Consider the following 21867-nt stretch of genomic DNA (forward strand, 5'->3'; position numbering starts at 1 on the left):
TTGTTATTGTATAGGACTGCAAGAGATTTCTGTGCATTAATTTTGTATTCTGCAACATTACCAGATTCATTGATTTTCTCTAGTAGTTTTCTGGTGGCATCTTTAGGATTGTCTATGTATATTATTATGTCATCTGCAAACAGTGACAGTCTTACTCCTTCTTATCCAATTTGTATTCCTTTTATTTCTTCCTCTTCTCTGACTGCAATGGCTAGGACTTCCAAAACTATGTTGAATAATAGTGGCAAGAGTTGCACCCTTGTTTTGTCCCTGATCTTAGAGGAAATGCTTTCAGTTTTTCACCATTGAGAATGATGTTTGCTGTGGGTTTGTCATATATGGTCTTTATTATGTTGAGGTAGGTTTCCTCTATACCTACTTTCTGGAGACTTTCTGTCATAAATAGGTGTTGAATTTTGTCAAAAGGTTTTTCTGCATCTATTGAGCTGATTATATGCTTTTTATTCTTCAGTTTATTAATAAGGTGTATCACTTTGATTGATTTGCATATGTTGAAGAATCCTTGCATTCCTGGGATATATCCCACTTGATCATGAGGTATGATCCTTTTAATGTGTTGTTGGATTCTGTCTGCTAGTATTTTGTTCAGTATTTTTGCATCTATATTCATCAATGATATTGGTCTGTAATTTTCTTTTTTTGTAGTACCTTTGTCTGGTTTTGGTATCAGGGTGATGGTGGCCTTGTAGAATAAGTTTGGGGGTCTTCCTTCCTCTGAAATTTTTTGGAAGAGTTTGGGAAGATTTGGTGTTAGCTTTTCTCTAAATGTTTGATAGAATTCACCTGTGAAGCCATCTGGTCCTGGACTTCTGTTTGTTGGGAGATTTTTAATCACAGTTTCAATTTCATTACTTGTGATTGGTCTGTTCATATTTTCTATTTCTTCCTGGTTCATTCTTGGAAGGTTATATCTTTCAAAGAATTTGTCCATTTCTTCCAGGTTGTCCATTTTATTAGCATAGAGTTGCTTGTAGTAGTCTCTTATGATGCTTTGTATTTCTGCAGTGTCTGTTGTAATTTCCCCCTTTCCATTTCTAATTTTATTTATTTGAGTCCTCTCCCTCTTTTTCTTGATGAGTCTGGCGTCTGGCTAAAGATTTATCAATTTTGTTTATCTTCTCAAAGAACCAGCTTTTAGTTTTATTGATCATTGCTATTGTTTTTTTTTTGTTTCTATTTCATTTTTTCTGCTCTAATCTTTATGATTTTTTTCCTTCTACTGACTTTGGTTTTTGTTTGTTCTTCTTTCTCTATTTCCTTTAGGTGTAAGGTTAGATTTTTTATTTGAGATTTACCTTGTTTCTTGAGTTAGGGTTGTATTGCTATAAAATTCCCTCTTAGAACTGCATTTGCTGCATCCCATAAGTTTTGGATCATCATGTTTTCATTGTCATTTGTCTCTAAGTATTTTCTGATTTCCTCTTTGATTTCTTCAGTGATCCCTTGGTTATTTAGTAATGTATTGTTTAGCCTCCATGTGTCTGTGTTTTTTACGATTTTTTCCCTGTAACTGATTTCTAATCTCATAGCATCATGGTCAGAAAATATGCTTGATATGATTTCAATGTTCTTAAATTTACTGAGGCTCGATTTGTGACCCAAGATATGATCTATCCTGGAGAATGTTTTGTGTGCACTTGAGAAGAAAGTGTAATCTGCTGTTTTCGGAAGGAATGACCTGTAAATATCAATTAAATCTATCTGGTCTATTGTGTCATTTAAAGCTTTTGTTTATTAATTTTCTGTCTGGATGATCTGTCCACTGGTGTAAGTGAGGTGTTAAAAGTCCCCCACTAGTATTGTTTACTGTCAATTTCCTATTTTATAGCTGTTAGCTTTTGCCTTATGTATTGAGGTACTCCTGTGTTGGGTGCATATATATTTATAATTGTTATTTGTTCTTCTTGGACTGACCCCTTGATCATTATGTAGTGTCCTTCCTTGTCTTTCATAACATTCTTTATTTTAAAGTCTCTTTGATATGAATATTGCTACTCCAGCTTTCTTTTGATTTCCATATGCATGGAATATCTTTTTCCATCCCCTCACTTTCAGTCTGTATGTGTTCCTATGTCTGAAGTGGGTGTCTTGTAGACAGCATATATATGGGTCTTGTGTTTGTATCCATTCAGCGAGCCTGTGTCTTCTGGTTGGAGCATTTAATCCATTTACATTCAAGGTTATTATCAATATGTATGTTCCTATTACCATTTTCTTAATTGTTTTAGGTTTGTTTTGTAGGTCCTTTTCTCCTCTTGTGTTTCCCACTTAGAGAAGTTCCTTTAGCATTTTTTGTAGAGCTGGTTTGGTGGTGCTGAATTCTCTTAGCTTTTGCTTGTCTGTAAAACTTTTGATTTCTCCATTGAATGTGAATGAGATCCTTGCTGGGTAGAGAAATCTTGGTTGATAGGTTCTTCCCTTTCATCACTTAAAATATATCATGCCAGGGCTTCCCTGGTGGCTCATTGTTTGGGAGTCTGCTGCAGATGCGGGGGACACAGGTTCATGTCCTGATCCAGGAAGATCCCACTTGCCATGGAGCGGCTGGACCCGTGGGCCATGGCTGCTGGGCCTGCACATCCGGAGCCTGTGTTCTGCAGTGGGAGGGGCCACAACGGTGAGAGGCGTACCGCAAAAAAAAAAAATATATATATATATATATATATATCATGCCACTCCCTTCTAGCTTGTAGAGTTTCTGCTGAGAAATCCGCTGTTAACCTTATGGGAGTTCCCTTGTATGTTATTTTTCATTTTTCCCTTTTTGCTTTTAATAATTTTTCTTTGTCTTTAATTTTTGTCAATTTGCTTACTATGTGTCTCAGTGTTTTTCTCCTTGGGTTTATCCTGCCTGGAACTCTCTGAACTTCCTGGACTTGGGTGGCTATTTCCTGTCCCACGTTAGGGACTTTTTTGACTATAATCTCTTCAAATATTTTCTCACATCCTTTCTCTCTCTCTTGTCCTTCTAGGACTCCTAGAATGCAAATGTTGGTGTGTTTAATGTTGTCCCAGAGATCTCTTAGGCTGTCTTCATTTCTTTTCATTCTTTTTTCTTTATTCTGTTTCATGGCAGTGAATTACAGTATTCTGTCTTCCAGGTCACTTATCTGTTCTTCTGCCTCTGTTATTCTCCTATTGATTCCTTCTAGTGTATTTTTCATTTCAGTTATTGTATTGTTCACCTCTGTTTGTTTGTTCTTTAATTCTTCTAGTTGTTTATTTGTTCTTTAATTCTTCTAGGTCTTTATTAAACATTTTTTGCAGCTTCTCGATCTTTGCCTCCATTCTTTTTCTGAGGTCCTGGATAATCTTCACTATCATTATTCTGAATTCTTTTTCTGGAAATTTCCCTATCTCCACTTCATTTAGTTGTTTTTCTGGGTTTTTATCTTGTTCCTTTATGTTGTACACAGTCCTCTGCCTTTTCATTTTGTCTGTCTTTCTGTGATTGTGGTTTTAGTTTCACAGGCTGCAGAATTGTAGTTCTTCTTGCTTCTGCTGTCTGCCCTTATAGCGTTGTAGTATAGTGTGAAGTCAGGGAGCCTGATTCCTCCAGCTCCATTTTTCTTTCTCAAATTGCTTTGGCTATTTGGGGTTTTTTGTGTCTCCATACAAATTTTAAGATGTTTTGTTCTAATTCTGTTAAAAATGCTGTTGGCAATTTGATAGGGATTGCATTGAATCTGTAGATTGCCTTGGGTAGTATAGTCATTTTTACAATATTGATTCTTCCAATCTTTAAGGATATACTTTTAGTATATCTGTTTATTGTTCAATTTTTGTCCTGTAAATTGAATACCAATGGAGCAAGTGGTATGGAGTAATACAATATGGAAGAATTTAACTTAAATTAAGAAATCTACCTCAATTAATGTTTTTAAAGTATTTTATTGCTAATTCTTATTTATGTTTTCTAAGTATTTTTCCTGGTTCACCATTTCCTCCTGAATCATTGCCCTCCTTTAAAGAATGTTTTCTTCACTCCAAATGCATTGGTTACTAATTTAAGTTGCAAACAATACAAATGGATCCTGGTTAACTTCTGAACAAAATAAGTTCATTGGAAAGATACCTGTACCAGAGAGAACTGAAGAAAAATACGAGTCAGGATTGGAAAATATGTAAGCATGTATCAAAAAAACTAAGCCAAAGTGATTTTATAGGAACATTCTGTTTAGAATGACCCAGTTGGCTCTAATATCAACAGGAATGTGATGCCACTTTTGAGTGATAATTTTTCAACTCCCCTCACATCTTTCACTCACTCCCTCAAAGCTTAAGAGTGCATCATTGTGTGTCATTTTGGCATAGCCTAAATTGTGCATTAAGGATTGGGCTATCAGAAACAATGGAGAACTATCTAGCACTTTGGATTTGTAGTTGAGGGAAGTTCTTGATTTTTTTTTTTTTTTTTTTTGCAGTACACAGACCTCTCACTGCTGTGGCCTCTCCCATTGTGGAGCACAGGCTCCGAATGCACAGGCCCAGTGGCCATGGCTCACGGGCTCAACTGTTCCGCAGCATGTGTGATCCTCCCAGACTGGAGCATGAACCCGTGGCCCCTGCATTGGCCGGTGGACTCTCAACCGCTGTGCCATCAGGGAAACCCAGGTTCTTGATTTTTATGAGTCTTACAAAGTTAGGAATTTCCACAAAAATCGGAAGAGTATTTGGATTGCAATTACCCAAAGATTGATAAATGGCCATTATATTGAAAAAATTTAACATGAGTTTTAAAGAAAATTTATGTGGCATAGGGGAATACTTAAAATATATTGTTTGTCAAAATTTTAGTATGGGAAACATTTTTTCTAGTATAATCAAAATTTTATTAAGAATGATACATGTAATAGAAAGGGACATGAAAATGTAACATTAATGATGATATACCATTTTAGAGCTTGGTTATGTGATTAGAAATCATTTGTACTCTCTTCTGAATCTTTTAGTTATTGTTAACAGATACTGCTATAGATAAGTATCAATTTAATACAAGGAATTCATTATTATAAAAATAGTTAAGTGTTTAGAGGCATAGAGTCTATGATGATTATCTGGAATGACCCACTCAGAAAAAAACTGTCTACAATTAGGAAGCTAGTAAGTCAGAAAGTTACCATCCAAAATATTATCTCTAGTGTTATACCTCCTTTGCCATAATCTGTAGATTAGGAGGCTGTGGCAATTGTTGGCTCTAGGAATATGTTGCCTATCATAGCTGTGATAGTATTAGCAAATTTGCTAGATTCATACCTGCAGAAAACTTATTACTACCACCTTTATTTCAACTTCTCCTTATATAATAGTGCCTTAACCAGGGTTTTCTATATCAGTTTGCTAGATATTACACATGTATTTTATGATCAATAAATGGTTGCTAATTATTTGTGATAATGATTATATTGTTTGAATATGGAAATAAATGCTAACTTTTCTAGATGTTTCATGTTAAAGAGATTATCTCAATAAGTGGATGCCATCCTGGACAAAGGAATAGATGAGATTACTGTTTGCTTTATATATATATATATATATATATATATATATATATATATATATATATATATATATATATATATATATATATATATATGTTTAGGGTATTAAATACATGGTTGTTTTCTGTCAGTCATCACTGAGAGATGGAGCCGATGGCTCAATTAAGCAATATTCAGGATTTACATTATTTTGTGTTATAACTGGTGTACTTGTAGCTATCATGTTTAATTTTGAGAAACTTAAAAGATTAAATCTATAAATAAATAAACATGTATTCTAGAGGAAAAAAATCCATGTTCAGTTTTAAAAATTTGTACTACAACCATAACTATAAACTCCTAGCAGCATTGGTTCTTCGTTATGGTCAAAATTCTACCCCCAAATATAGAATAATATATCATTGTTGGAGTAATTCCAGCAGTGAGATACCAATTAAGTAGTTTGTTAAGGAGTGCACTGCAACTTTGCAGTGTTTTTATCATAATTTCACAATCAGCCATAACCTAGTAAGCTGCCTACTGGCCCTGGACAAATATGACAACAAAACTCTCGGGGGATTACAGAAATAGAAAAATATTCAAAGCAAGCTTTCAGCTGGTGTAACTTCTCATCAAGAATCATCTGATAATCATTTGGAGGCTGGGAAAAAGTACAAATCCTGTCATCTTTTTGTGAACTTCCATTATGAAGCTGACAGTGGAGGGGGGAAGGGTAAGAGGCAGGAATATGAATTACATCATGCCTTAAGGAAAGGAAGAGATGTAGCATTGGATTTACAGGGCCTGGAGTGGTTCTCAAGTCTAAAAAGGAAGCCTTTCTTTGCAAAACACTGTCTAGTTATATCTTATTTTATTCTGCCGTGATTTCCTGTGAGATGTTATATGGGTTATATGACTTAAAATGGAGCATATAGCTGAATGATTGCAAGTACTGATTATACATGACTTTGGCATCATTGGTCATTGTTCATTTTTCTAAACATATAAACTGTTGGCAAGGTCCATGAACCAGTCACTAGAGGAAAGCTCACAGTGGCAATTTTAGAGTGAGGCCAATCCCTGTAGAGGAAATACCAAAGGAAATTTTCTTTACTAGAAGATACCAAAATTTACACTACTGGATCATGATAGGACGACATGGAAAACAATTGCCAGGGAAATTTTTAGAAACCCTTCATGACTATAAGGAACATAAAAAGAATGAATATGTAAAAGTCAAATTCTATAGGTCAAACATCTCTTGTTTATTTCCATTAAGCTGAACTTAATGATCGAAAGACAAAACTGTTTTAAGTGCTCTAATGCTAATACAAATGATGGAGGAAAAGGTAATGCCAAGTTGTAACAACACAAATGAATACTATTCTTTTTACTAAAATCAAATTTTCTGGCCTGAGGTTCTTACAAAATACACACTGTGAGTTACTATTGCTGAAACTGGGTTTATTGTACCATACTGCTACCCAATATTATGAAGCTGAATCTAAAGATATTTGGAGGAAGCAGAAATGGGGATAAGATACTTTCTACCTACAATGTCTACTCAGCATAGGGATCAGTGTTGTGGATAGAGGCCTATGGATAAGAGCTGCATATGGAGCCACTGCAGAGCATGATAAAAATAACATGGGAATTTCTCCTAGAGAAATTTTGTTCAGAAAAAGAAATCCCATTTAATGATTCTACTGTGCTTCAGTTTAGGGAACTAATGGAAAAATACAGACTCTGGGGTCATAAATTCAAATCATGATTACTTAATATTGATTTTACATCTTTGAATCTCAATTTCTACCCATATAAATTTTCATTGAAGATTCTATGAGCTAACACAAATTTCTTCAGTTAATGTTCAATAAATCTTTCTTATTCAAAGAAACAAACCTACTCATTACTGTTATTTAGTTCATATCATAAAATTTATACAAAAGAATGTAGAAGTGCTGAGTAAATGCAATAGTATTGTATTTCTGGATTGTATTAAAGAAAGTCCCCAAAGAATTGATCTTCTGACAGACTTACATTTTGGAAAAAGCAAACAAAAAACACTCCCCAAAACCCTGCTTCTTTTACTCCTGAGGTAGAATAAAAACAAACAAACAAACAAAAGATATTTGGTCTTTGCTCCTGGCACAGAGTTTCAAAAATTCTAAGTTTCCTGAGTGATAAGACTGTCTTTGTTATTCTTAGGGGGTGACCCACTCAGGCGTGCCAGCCTGCTTTAGGATGTGGGATGGTCTCCAGAAAATCTAACCACATGATTAGAGGGTTGAACCTTTCAGTACCACCCCTTCAGAACTCCAGGGAGGGGAGATTGAGTTCAGTCACTTGGCCAATGACTTAATCAATCATGCCTAGGTAATGAACCCTGAAGAAAAACTCAGAACCACAAGAATTGGTGAGCTTCCTGGCTGCTGAACATATCTATGTACTGGGAGAGCGACTCACCCTGACTCCAGAGGGAAAGTAAATAGCCTGTCCCCCTCCCTCCCAATACCTTGACCTATTTCTCTCTTCCATTTGTCTGCTCTGTGTTGTATGCTTTGTAGTAAAATTGTAAATACAGTGCTTTCAGTGAGTTCTGTGGATCATCCTAACATTTCAAACTTGAACAGGGGTCATGAGAACCCTGGAATTTGTAGCTAAGTCAGGCAGAGATGTGGGTAGGCTTGAGGACCCCACTTGTGGCTGGAAGTCTTGTTGGGAGGCACTGGGACTCTCAACTTGTGGGATCTGACACTAAATCTGTATAGTGTCAGAATTTAAGAACTTTGCCTTCAACTTGTGTGATCTGATACTAACTTGGGTAGTTCATGTCAGAATTGAATTAAGTTGTAGGACATAAGGGTTTCGTCAGAAAATTGGTATTGGAACATAATTCCTGTGCTAAGTTGTCTGTATTTTTGCGATCATATACTAACTTCACTTACTAACTTCTATGAGTTTTGTGTTATTCATTGAAAGCTTTAACTCCTCTTTTTGCTCATATTCTTTGTCATAACATCAGTATCCTGTTATCACCTTTGGATGACTTCTATGTATAAGTGTATGATCTGTCCTGAGACCTTGATTCTCAGTTTTTTAATATTCTCATCTCTATATCTATCTCAGCTACCCATTCCTATTAATTACCCATACCTCTTAATATTGTCATAATTGAAAATCGAATCAAATATTTAAATGTCCAATAATCTCACCAAAACCATATAAATCCTTCATTGTACTTAGTTATGTAACCATCCTTCAATCTCATGAAAAGCTGCAAGCCATTGAATAGTACCAACTTCTCTGCACTCATCGGCCTTTTTACTTCTGCTAGTGATGTAGCTAAGGGTTATGCATCAATATTAAAATATTTTCTTGTAAATATATTCACCCATCCAGCTCCAGTGTTATTCCAACATATTCTTTTTACAAACTGCAGCTTTGGATAAATAAATTTATGGAAATTTTATCCACTCTGTAGCTCAGCATTGATGGAGAAAAATCATACAACTGGGTATGTCAGCTCATGACATAAATTCATACTTATAAATTATAAATTCATGATTGACATTTCTTTTGGGGGACACTAATAATGCCCAGTAATATAATTACAACTCACTACCTAAGATCCTTCCCTCCCCCCACCCTGCATCACTCTCTTGTCTGACTATTTCCTGTCTGCTACACTACATTATCTTCTAATGGTCCTTTTCTTTCCTTCCCAAACATAATCAAGATAGAAATGCCTCATGCTGTATTGAGTTAACCGAAGCCTTACTATTCACAAATGTGCAAACCTATTTTCTATTTGCATTCATCTTTTCCTTCTTTCTGTTACAACAAAGTCCCTTCTAGCAAAGGGTAAACTTTACACCTGTATTATGAATTGCATCCCCTCTTACCTTAAAGACATTTCCCCTTTATTCCCACATTCTTCTGAGTATTGTCATTGAATTTTTTAAGCATCATTGGGATTAATAGCCAAACTTTGCCCAGTAACTCCTCTTTTAATAGCAAACAAACTTAAGACAGCAAGAACAATAAAAACATGTGCCTGAATTTCATTGAGATCTTTGATATGTTTTCAAAATACTCATTGCATCAACGTTTCAATTTTCTTCTAATCTTCAAGCTTATCAAAAGTTTTCTACAACCCACTGACTCCACAATTCACTTTCAGCCAACTTTCCAAACTGTACCCTTGGCTACCATTCTTCTCAATCTACGTATTCAGACCTCTAACTCTGTTAGGCAAGTATGTATTTTTAACTTTAATCTTATTTAAATATTAATAGTGTTTAAATTAGTTTAAAAATATGTTGTTTTGAAATATTCTATCTCTTGGCTTTCCTGGTATTGTATTTGCCTAATCTCACTAACAATTTTTATCTGACTAATTTTTCAATATCTTTTTCAGTATAATTCTGTTCTACTCTAATATAGATTTTTTTTTTTTTCAGGATACATCCTAGGCTGTTTTCTCTTGTGGGCTCAGTCTCCTAATCAATTCAACAGCATATATTTACATGCTAATAACTCTTAAGTATATATCACATAGACCTTGCTTCTGAGCTCTAGACAAACATTCCTGTGAGAGTTATCTATCTCTTCTGTGTCTAATTAGATTCTCTATTTGTCTATTTGGCACCCATTAATCACAGGACCAGTTATGTTAACTATATTTTCTTTTCTGTATTCTTGATGCTATAGCACTTGGGTGCCTTACAGACCAGGGGAGAGACTGCCCCTCCCAGGGCTAGCTAATTCTAACAGCTTGCCTCTGATCACGCCTTTTATATGCAAACCAACCAATCTGGGTCACCCCAACCACCTTATCTAACTCTCCCACACCCAGCCAATATTACCCTGTCCTAAATCATCCCAGGGACAGGTACCAGGCAACTGGAGAGCATTCCTATAGCTCAAAGTCTGCTGTAACTATTCAAAGCAGCCAATCTTAAACTGTTTACTCTGCCCTAACTTGCCAAGAAAACCCCAACAAAACCTCTGGCCTAGGCTTTCTCTTTAACTTCTGCTTCTGCCCTGACCAAAATCTGGTGCCTTCTCATGCGGCTCTTCATGGCACAGTGAGCCCTTATGTCTCGGGAAATGTAAGTAATGAAAATCTTCCTTCCCTATCATCACTTGGTCGCCTCCATAGATTAAAATTCTGTGGGTACATCTAGGTTTCTTCCGTGTCTTGGCTATTGTAAACAGTGCTGCAATGACGTTGGGATACATTTGTTACTGAAGAGTAAATGCTATTCATATAAGATTAAAGTGATATTTCATGCTCATAAACATTGGTCTTTTTAATGAAAAGGGTTTGGAATTTTTAAATCTTTTATTTTTTTTAATATTCCCTATGTTGTACAGTAAGGTTTGGAAATTTTAATTCAATGTCTAGATTTCTTTGGGCATATTGACAATGTGGGACTCCATTTTGCTATCTCTCAAATAGTCAGTTGTAGTCTCTGTTGTCCATTGACAGGTTAAATGAATAAAGAAGATGTGGTACATATATACAATGGAATATTACTCAGCCCTTCAAAAGAATGAAATAATGACATTTGCAGCAACATGGATGGGCCTGGAGATTATCATACTAAGTAAAGTAAGTCAGACAGAGAAAGACAAATATCATATGATACTGCTTATATGCAGAATCTTTAAAAATGATACAAGTGAACTTATTTACAAAACAGACTCACAGAGTTAGAGAATGAATTTATGGTTACCGGGGGAATGGTTGGGGGGAAGAATAATTAGGGAGTTTGGGATTGACATGTACACACTGCTATATTTAAAATGGATAAATGATAAGGAACTAATGTATAGCACAGGGAATGCTGTTCAATATTCTGTAATAACCTAAATGGGAAAAGATTTTGAAAAAGAATAGATACATGTGTATGTATAGCTGAATCACTTTGCTCTACACCTGAAACTAAACAACACTGTTACACAACTATGCTCCAATATAAAATTAAAAAAAAAATTTAATGTAAAATGAAAAAATTATGTGGGTACAAATGAGACACGGCTAAAAATTATCCAATATAGAAATATGAGCATTTGTTATATTCTTTTTATGTCTTCTCTGATTAAACTTCCTCCATGCCCACTACAACTATCTCATGATAGGAACCAAATTCTTGATGTTTTTGTCATTGTCCCTTTCTAATCCATTCTTCAAACTGAAAGCAGAATAATATCTTTAAAACCAAAAAGATCACAATGTGTTAAAATCTTTCAATAATTCTCTATATTCCCAAAGATAATGTCCATACTCCTAAATGAAGCAGACAAGAACATCTATTACCTGTATTTTTTACTTCTCTGCCTCACGACTGGCCAGGCCCCTATTTTTATCCTCACAGCCATACTGGATATCATGCAGTATTCTGGAAACACTGTGTTCTTTTCACGTTCAATCCTTTTACACATGCTTATCCTCACTTTGGAATAACCTGCCTCCACTCACTCACCATGGAATATTCTGCTCTGAGACCTCAGAAGGCTTTCCTGACCCCTTGCAATGTTGGCTGGTCTTACAATTCCTTATAATGACCTCTGTGTTCACACTTAGGTTTCTTTATTGAATAACCTCTTTACTTTTCTGTATCTTCTATTAGGCAATAGGTGTCTTGTGGTCAGGCATTTTGTCTTAACCTTGAACGTTAGTGGCTCCCTAACACAGTGTTTGGCATGTACTTGGCATTCCAAAATATTCCAGAAAATTAATGAGTTTGAGATTCACTCCTTGAAATTGAACAAACGTTTATGTAAACAACACTTTTCTACAGAAATACATTTTGTTCCTTTTTATTAAAAATATTGTCATGCCTTTAAGGAGAAATCAGCCCAGTTTTGTTTACTAAGTGTGGGCGGAATAGGGGTGGTTGTGGTAAATAATGATGACTTTTTCCGTCATTATTTGCTAAGAGCTAACAGAATCCCAGTACAAACTGCATTTTCTAAGGATACTTTATGCATGAGGGACCCATTAATAATCAACAGCATTGTTAAGGATTAAAAGAAATATCTGTGAAAGGATTTAGTAGCAACTCAGTTCTGATTAAGCATAACAAACGTTACATTTGTTTACCTATGAATAGTTGCCTCTTAACTGATCTGCCATACTTTCTATCCTTGACTGCTACTTACTCCTCCTGTTGACAAATTTTTGAGGGAGAAGGCTCAGGTTGTATTTAATTAGTCCAAGAGACTCATTTATTGTACTTTGAATGTGCCGACAGTTGATTCTTTAAGCTTAGGTTAACTTTCTGCAAATAATTCATTTTAAAACAAAGAATGAGTGTTTTAAAAGCCATTGTCAAAAGTTTAAATTTCAAACAAAATGGAGGTTTGTTTTCGCCTGTAATGTCTAGATTGTTTATCATGAGAATCTATATCAAAATTAGGAATTATCCATGCTGGTAATACTTGAATTCCATGAAAGCCTGAATTCTTTTCAAAAGTATTTTGTGAATTCTAAACTCGGAGGTAGGCAGTGAGGATGCTATTTTTCACATCCCCAAAGTTCACAGTCTTCTGTAAAAGAAAATTTAAAACACAGAATAGGGCCTCCCTGGTGGCACAGTGGTTGAGAGTCCGCCTGCCGATGCAGGGGATACGGGTTCGTGCCCCGGTCTGGGAGGATCCCATATGCCGCGGAGCGGCTGGGCCCGTGAGCCATGGCCGCTGGGCCTGCGCATCCGGAGCCTGTGCTCCACAACGGGAGAGGCCACAACAGTGAGAGGCCCGCATACCGCAAAAAGAAAAAAAAAAAAACAAAACACAGAATAGTGATACCATTGTAGTCATAAGTACAGGGGCTTTCCTATCACAAGGGAAGGACTAAAACAATATAGGTTTTATTAATGTATTAAATATTGGTCATTATCCCTTATTTATGGAATATTTTCTCAGCTGTTTGTAGAGTCTGAGACAGGGAAGTTTCCTAAACATTGTATCAGTGCCAGCTTCTCTTCTCCCTTCCACAGTCCCCTCAGTTTTTTGTTCTCACTAGGCACCAGCTTGGGAAATCATTTTAGTTTCTGCAGAAGTCAGTTGGCTTTACTGGCAACAAAGTTGTCAACCCCAATACCATCTTTTAAAATATATTTATTGGAGTATAGTTGATTTCCAATGTTGTATTAGTTTCAGGTGTACAGCAAAGTGATTCAGTTATATATGTACATATATTCATTCTTTTTCAGATTCTTTCCTCATACAGGTTATCACAGAATACTGAGTAGAATTCCCTGTACTATACAGTAGATCCTTGTTGGTTATCTATCTTATATATACTAGTGTGTCTATGCTAATCTCAAGCTCCTGATTTATACCTCTAACCCACGTTTCCCCTTTGGTCACCATAAATTTGTTTTTGATATCTGTAAGTCCGTATCTATTTTGTAAATAAGTTCATTTTAAATTATATTCCATGTATGAGTGACATAATATGATATTTATCTTTCTCTGATTTACTTCACTTAGTATAATAATGTTCAGGTCCATCGATGTTGCTGCAAATGACATTATTTCATTCTTATTTAAAAAAAATTAAAGTCATATATATATTTTTTGTTTGCTTAATTTTTTTAAAACATCTTTATTGGAATATAATAATTTCTTTACAGTGGTGTGTTAGTTTCTGCTGTATAACAAAGTGAATCAGCTATACATATGCATACATTCCCATATAGCCTCCCTCTTGTGTCTCCCTCACATCCTCCCTATCCCACTCCTCTAGGTGGACAAAAAGCACTGAGCTGATCTACCTGTGCTATGCAGCTGCTTCCCACTAGCTATCTATTTTAGATTTGGTAGTGTATATAGGTCCATGCCACTATCTCATTTCGTCCCATCTTCCCCTTCCCCTCCCCACGTCAAGCCCATTCTCTATGTCTGCATCTTTATTCCTGTCCTGACCCTAGGTTCTTCAGGACCCTTATTTTACATTCCATATATATGTGTTAGCATACGGTATTTGTTTTTCTATTTCTGACTTACTTCAACCTGTATGACAGTCTCTAGGTCCATCCACCTCACTACAAATAACTCAATTTTGTTTCTTTTTATGGCTGAGTAGTATTCCATTGTATATATACGCCAAATCTTCTTTATCCATTCATCTGTCGATGGACACTTAGGTTGCTTCCATGTCCGGGCTATTGAAAATAGAGCTGCAATGAGCATTGTGGTACATGACACTTTTTGAATTATGGTTTTCTCAGGGTATATGCCCAGTAGTGGGATTGCTGGGTGGTATGGTAATTCTATTTTTAGTTTCTTGATGAACCTCCATAATGTTCTCCATAGTGGCTGTATCAATTTACATTCGCATCAACAGTGCAAGAGGGTTCCCTTTTCTCCACACCCTCTCCAGCATTTATTGTTTGTAGATTTTTTGAATATGGCCATTCTGACCGGTGTGAGGTGGTACCTCATTGTAGTTTTGATTTGCATTTCTCTAATGATTAGTGATGTGGAGCATCCTTTCATATGTTTGTTGGCAACCTGTATATCTTCTTTGGAGAAATGTCTACTTAGGACTTCTGCCCATTTTTGGATTGGGTTATTATTATTTTTTTTATATTGAGTGGCATGAGCTGCTTCTATATTTTGGAGATTAATCATTTGTCAGTTGCTATGTTTGCAAATATTTTCTCCTATTCTGAGGGTTGCCTTTTCATCTTGTTTATGGTTTCCTCTGCTGTGCAAAAGCTTTTGAGTTTCATTAGGTCCCATTTGTTTATTTTTGTTTTTATTTCTATTTCTCTAGGAAGTGACTGAAAAAGGATCTTGCTGTGATTTATATCATGGGGTGTTCTGCCAATGTTTTCCTCTAAGAGTTTTCTAGTGTCTTGTCTTACATTTAGGTCTTTAATCTATTTTGAGTTTATTTTTGTGTATGGTGTTAGGGAGTGTTCTAATTTCATTCTCTTATACATAGCTGTCTAGTTTTCCCAGCACCACTTACTGAAGATGCTGTCTTTTCTCCACTGTATATTCTTGCCTCCTATATCAAAGATAAGGTGACCATATGTGCATGTGTTTATCTCTGGGCTTTCTATCCTGTTCCACTGATCTATACTTCTGTTTTTTGTGCCAGTACCATACTGCATTGATTAGCTCTAGTAGTTTTATGGTAGAATCTTTAGGATACTCTATGTATAGTACCATGTCATCCGCAAACAGTGACAGCTTTACTTCTTCTTTTCTGATTTGGAGACCTAGGGACACATACAGAGAGAAAATGAGGGGATGAAAAAAGATATTCCATGCAAATGGAAATCAAAAGCAAGCTGGAGTAGCAATTCTCATATCAAACGAAACTGACTTTAAAATAAAGACTATCACAAGAGACAAAGAAGGACACTACATAATGATCAAGGGATCAATCCAAGAAGAAGATATAACAATTGTAAATATTTATGCATCCAACATAGGAGCACCTCAATACATAAGCCAAACACTAACAGCCATAAAAGGGGAAATCGACAGTAACACAATCATAGTAGGGGACTTTAACACCCCACTTTCACCAATGGACAGATCATCCAAAATGAAAATAAATAAGGAAACACAAGCTTTAAATGATACATTAAACAAGATGGACTTAATTGACATTTATAGGACATTCCATCCAAAAACAACAGAATACACTTTCTTCTCAAGTCCTCATGGAACATTCTCCAGGATAGATCATACCTTGGGTCACAAATCAAGCCTTGGTAAATTTAAGAACACTGAAATCATATCAAGTATCTTTTCCAACCACAATGCTATAAGACTAGATATCAATTACAGGAAGTAATCTGTAAAAAATACAAACACATGGAGGCTAAACAATACACTACTAAATAACCAAGAGGTCACTGAAGAAATCAAAAAACACCTAGAGACAAATGACAATGAAAACACAAAGACCAAAAACCTATGGGATGCAGCAAAAACCTATGGATTACTTCCCAAGAGGGAAGCAATACATTTGTATAGCAATAAAATCCTACCTCAGGAAACAAGAAACATCTCAAATAAACAGCCTAAACATACATCTAAAGCAATTAGAGAAAGAACAAAAATCCCCAAAGTTAGCAGAAGGAAAGAAATCATAAAGTTCAGATCAGAAATAAATGAAAAGCAAAGATCAATAAAACTAAAACCTGATTCTTTGAGAGGATAAACAAAATTGATAAACCATTAGCCAGACTCATCAAGAAAAAAAGGGAGAAGACTCAGTAGAATTAGAAATGAAAAAGGAGAAGTAACAACTGACACTGCAGAAATACAAAGGATCATGAGAGATTACTACAAGCAACTATATGCCAATCAAAAGGACAGGCTGGAAGAAATGGACAAATTCTTAGAAAAGCACAACCTTCAGAGACTGAACCAGGAAGAAATAGAAAATATAAAGAGACAAATCACAAGCACTGAAATGGAGGCTGTGATTAAAAATCTTCCAACAAACAAAAGTCCAGGACCAGATGGCTTCACAGGTGAATTATATCAAACATTTAGAGAAGCGCTAACACCCGTCCTTCTCAAACACTACCAAAATATAGCAAAGGGAGAAACACTCCCAAACTCATTCTATGAGGCCACCATCATCCTGATACTAAAACCAGACAAAGATGTCACAAAGAAAGAAAAGTACAGGCCAACATCACTGATAAACATAGATGCAAAAATCCTCAACAAAATACTAGCAAACAGAATCCAACAGCACATTTAAAGTATCATACACCATGATCAAGTGGGGTTTATCCCAGGAATGCAAGGATTCTTCAGTATACACAAATCAATGTGATACACAACAAATTGAAGGAGAAAAACCATATGATCATCTTAATAGATGCAGAAAAAGCTTTTGACATATTTCAACACCCATTTATGATAAAAAAAAACCTCTAGAAGTAAGCATAGAGGGAACTTACCTCAACATAATGAAGGCCATATATGACAAACCCACAACCATAGTTCTCAATGATGAAAAACTGAAACCATTTCCTCTAAGATCAGGAACATGACAAGGTTGTCCACTCTCACCACTATTATTCAACAAAGTTTTGGAAGTTTTAGCCACAGCAATCAGAGAAGAAAAAGAAACATAATATTTTTAAAAGTGATTTATTAATAGTCTCTCATTTTTTAGAATATCACAGCCTAAATAGGAAAATTGAAGCATTTATTCATATTAAAGTGTAATGTGAAAAGTTTTACTTTAAATAATGCATTTCTAAAACTGGATTTTACTCTATTGGTGGTATTTACTAAAGTCCTTGTATGTCAGCCTTTTCTTAAACAGTAGGCTTTAGAAGCAATTTTCTGTAAAGATTTCATTATTTACAATTTTCCAAATGAAGAATGGTGCTGAATACTTTAATTCACATATAAACATCATAATGTGCCTATTTGTTTAAAAGACCAGTTACTTGTTTATACGTTTTTTCTCTACTAACATAGACTGTCAAGACACAGTTGAGTTAAAGAACAAAGATTGGAGGACATAGAGCTTCACTTAAAGTGCTTTAATTAGCCATGCAATGCTCTCTAGGGTCAATTAATTTAGAAAGGTGCCTAAATTGAGGAAGGTGCATTAGCATTCCTAGCTATAAATTCAACAATACAGTACATCTTTGCCCATTTTTAAAATGTGCATAATAGACTATTTCTAGAACATTGCTTTTACTCTGCTCAACTAAGATGCTATCTTTTTTGGTCACAGACACGTGTGTGTGTCACACACCATTATAGGGTTTTTTAACCCTATAAGTATCATGTAGCTATAGAATTTGATGGGTGATAAACAACTGTATAATAGTAAGGGAATTTAAAGTCTTCAGGCATGTTTTTTTTTTTCAAATAAAACAATGGATAAGTTTTGCTCTGTTATAGAGTTGAGTATATTGTTTCATATTATATCTGAAATATTATGGCATTATAAGATTTTTTAATCACACTACCCCTGGTTTTTAGAATTATGATTCATTAACAAATCATTTTATCTGCAAATATGCAGCCTTAGTATCAGCAATAACAACACTTTTATTAAATTTTATTTTATTTTGATTTCTAAATTGTTAGTCAAAATGTTTTAATTTTTCCCTTAGCCACATATATTGATTTTTAATTCTTGTTTTTAGTTTTCTGAATTTAATAATATTTTCTTTCATTTTAATATTAAACAAAAAATGCAGCAAACACTTTCTCATAATAACTAAACTGACAAATTAGTTGAGCCTGTGTGTGTGAACATTCACATTTTTCTCTTGTATTTGCTGGCTTAGGGGAGAATGGAATGAATTATCTCTAAAGATGCAGACAAGATCTATTTGATACATTTTTACTTAGTAGACTCTCTCATAGGAAGATACCAGTAATATTCAATGAAATCAGAATTCTTTGTGGTAAGAAGATAACACTGTCTATTTTTATGAGTTAAGAGAAGAATGTCTGTAGAACATTTTCCAGAATAATTTAAATAATTATTTTACTCCTGTTATGTGTGGAATTGTGTACCCCTCCCTCAAATTCATATTTTTAAAACCTAACTCCCGGGCTTCCCTGATGGTGCAGAGGTTGAGAGTCTGCCTGCCAATGCAGGGGACACGGGTGCATGCCCCGGTCTGGGAAGATCCCACACGCCATGGAGTGGCTGGGCCCGTGAGCCATGGCTCCAGAGCCTGCGCTCTGCAATGACAGAGGCCACAACAGTGAGAGGCCCGTGTACCGCAAAAAAAAAAAAAAAAAATCCTAACTCCCAGTACCTCAAAGTGTGACCTTATTTGGAAGTATGATCTTTAGGTTAAAATGATGTCATTAAGATGAGCCCTAATCCAATATGACAGGTGCATTTATAGAAAGGGGAAATTTAGAGACATGCACACACATGAGGAGTTTGCCATCTGAAGAGACACAAAGAGAAGATGACCATCTACAAGCCAAGGAGAGAGGCCTGGAGCAGATCCTTCCCCCACAGCCCTCAGAAAGAACCAATCTTGCTGACTTCTTGCCTCCAGAACAGTGTGAGACAATTTCTGCTGCTTAAGCAATCCAGTCTGTGGTAGTTTGTTATGGCAGCTCTAGGAAACAAATACCACCTCTACAATACATATATGTTTTAAAAAATGAAAGTGATTGCTTTGAGAGAGTGGTAATGAACAAAATCATCCTTCCATATCCTATCTGGACTTTGGGTCCAAAAGGCTAGCAAAATTCATTTGAGAAGTTTTATGTAACAATATTTTCTTTTAAAATCACATGAAATAGATCACTTTGAAAATGTAAATCAGGAGCATAATTTTCAAAATTAATTTTTAAATCAATTATTATATTTCTTTTAGAAACCAAACAGTTGAAGAGTGGAAATACATGCCTGCTTTCTCTAGATTCTCAGAAGGATCATTTCAGAAGGCATATGGTGAGTTAGCCTGACCCATGTATGTCAGCTATTTATTTTTACAACTTGTAGAGAAAGCAGGGCTATTTTAGTAGCAGAAGTTACCAGAAAGTTATTTCCATAACCTTTTCCCCAGCATTATGCATGCTAGAATTAAGAAATCCTACTTTAATCAGACATTTGACACCAGTAAAATGAAACCCATGATATAAAATATTTAATGTTAAGAATAAAATTAAAAAATTAAAAAAAGAATAAAATATACATTGATAATTTTGTATTGTTCAGTGTAAAATTAGACAAATTTTATTTTTATCAGTGCTTTTCTTAGGTTAATTCAAAACTCCATCCCATTATATACAGTCAATATATTTCACATTTGGTATTACTTGGGAAATGCCAGTAGAGATGAAGAGTAAAAATTTAGTTGAGCATTTAATAGTCTGTGGTGACTTATCGATAAATATTACATCTGTCCTGGTATTTTCTCCAGTTAACCTTTTAGGGCTGACTGTGGGAATGGAGAGACAGCAGTATTTGAGAATGACTGGCTCTCATGCACCTGTTTCTTATCTATGGCAAGTAACAAATCTGTCAGTTACTTTCCAAATTAAAGAGACAAACTGTGACCCAGACTAAATTGGGAGCATGTTCAAAGTATCAGATTCAGTGAATCTAGTACTTTTTTGTCCCTTTATGAAACATTTTAAGACTCATGCTTAAATCATCTATATTTAAAACACCAATTTAAAGTTATTTATTGTGAAGCTTATACTCTACTAAACTTTTAAAACTATACATTTATGGCAGAGGTCAAGATGGCAAAGTAAGAGGATGTAGAGCTCACCTTTCCCAATGAATATATCAAAAATACATCTACATATGGAAAAATTCTCACTGAAAGCTAACTGGAAACTGGCAAAAGACTCCTGTACAACCAAGGCTGTAAGAAAGATGCACACATAATCAGGTAGGAAGGGAAGAAAAGCAATCAGGTCAGGACCTGTGCCCCAGTGAGGGGACTCAGAGGAAAATGTAGATTTCACACTTGCCCTGGGGAGTGAGCAGATGGAGCCACAGACCAGTTGTCCTAATCCTGGGGTCCTCCACAGGGGAGACAAACCCCTTGGTTTGTTGGAGAACCACTGGGACAGATAGAAAGGCTAGACAGGCCTAGACTCCATTCGTGAGGAGCATGTGCAGGCTGGCAAACCCCCAGGACAGGGCAGAGAAACATCTGCCCTAGTGGCTGCTGAGTTTCCCATGATTTCCTTGCCAAATACCCCAGTCCAAGCCAAGTGAACACTCTGGCCCTGCTCACTCGATGCCACAGCACAGCACTGGATTGGGTGCAGCCACGGCAAAGACTTGACCTTGGGATTCAAGAGGCAGCCTGGTCCCAGGGCAAAGACTGAGTAGGGTGGTGGTGGCCACTGTTGGTGCTTACTCAAGTGGCACCCCAAAGCAGCCCAATTTCTGATGGTAGCTTTTCTGCCACAGCTCACAACTCCCATACACACAGAAGCAACACACAGGCCCTGACTTCCCAGGGGAGTGGTGCCACAAGAAGGTGGGGGACAGTGAGCAGCTGTGAGAGACAAAGTCTCTTGCCCCCCAGGCAGTGGGGAGAGGTCTGACCTGGCAGCTGCCACCCCAGCTTGCTGTGACTGACTTGCTGTGCACCGCAGCCTAGGGTGACCTAGCCCAAGCCCTGCTCAAACCACACCACAGAGTGGCAGTGGATCCAGGGCAGTTGCAACTGGAGCAAAGACTTGACGGTGGATTGCATCTGAGCAGAGCTGCAGATGACTGCACAGGCAACAGATCAGACCTCTGTATATGCACAAACACCACTTACTTCAGCACTCCTCTCCTTTGGGACAAAGGTCCTAGTGTGGGGAGAGGGCAAAACACCCATTTAAAGGAAAAAGAGCCAGCCCAAGCCCAACT

Source organism: Mesoplodon mirus (assembly GCF_964341445.2).
Source record: "Mesoplodon mirus genome assembly, chromosome: 3".
Lineage (NCBI taxonomy): Eukaryota > Metazoa > Chordata > Mammalia > Artiodactyla > Ziphiidae > Mesoplodon > Mesoplodon mirus.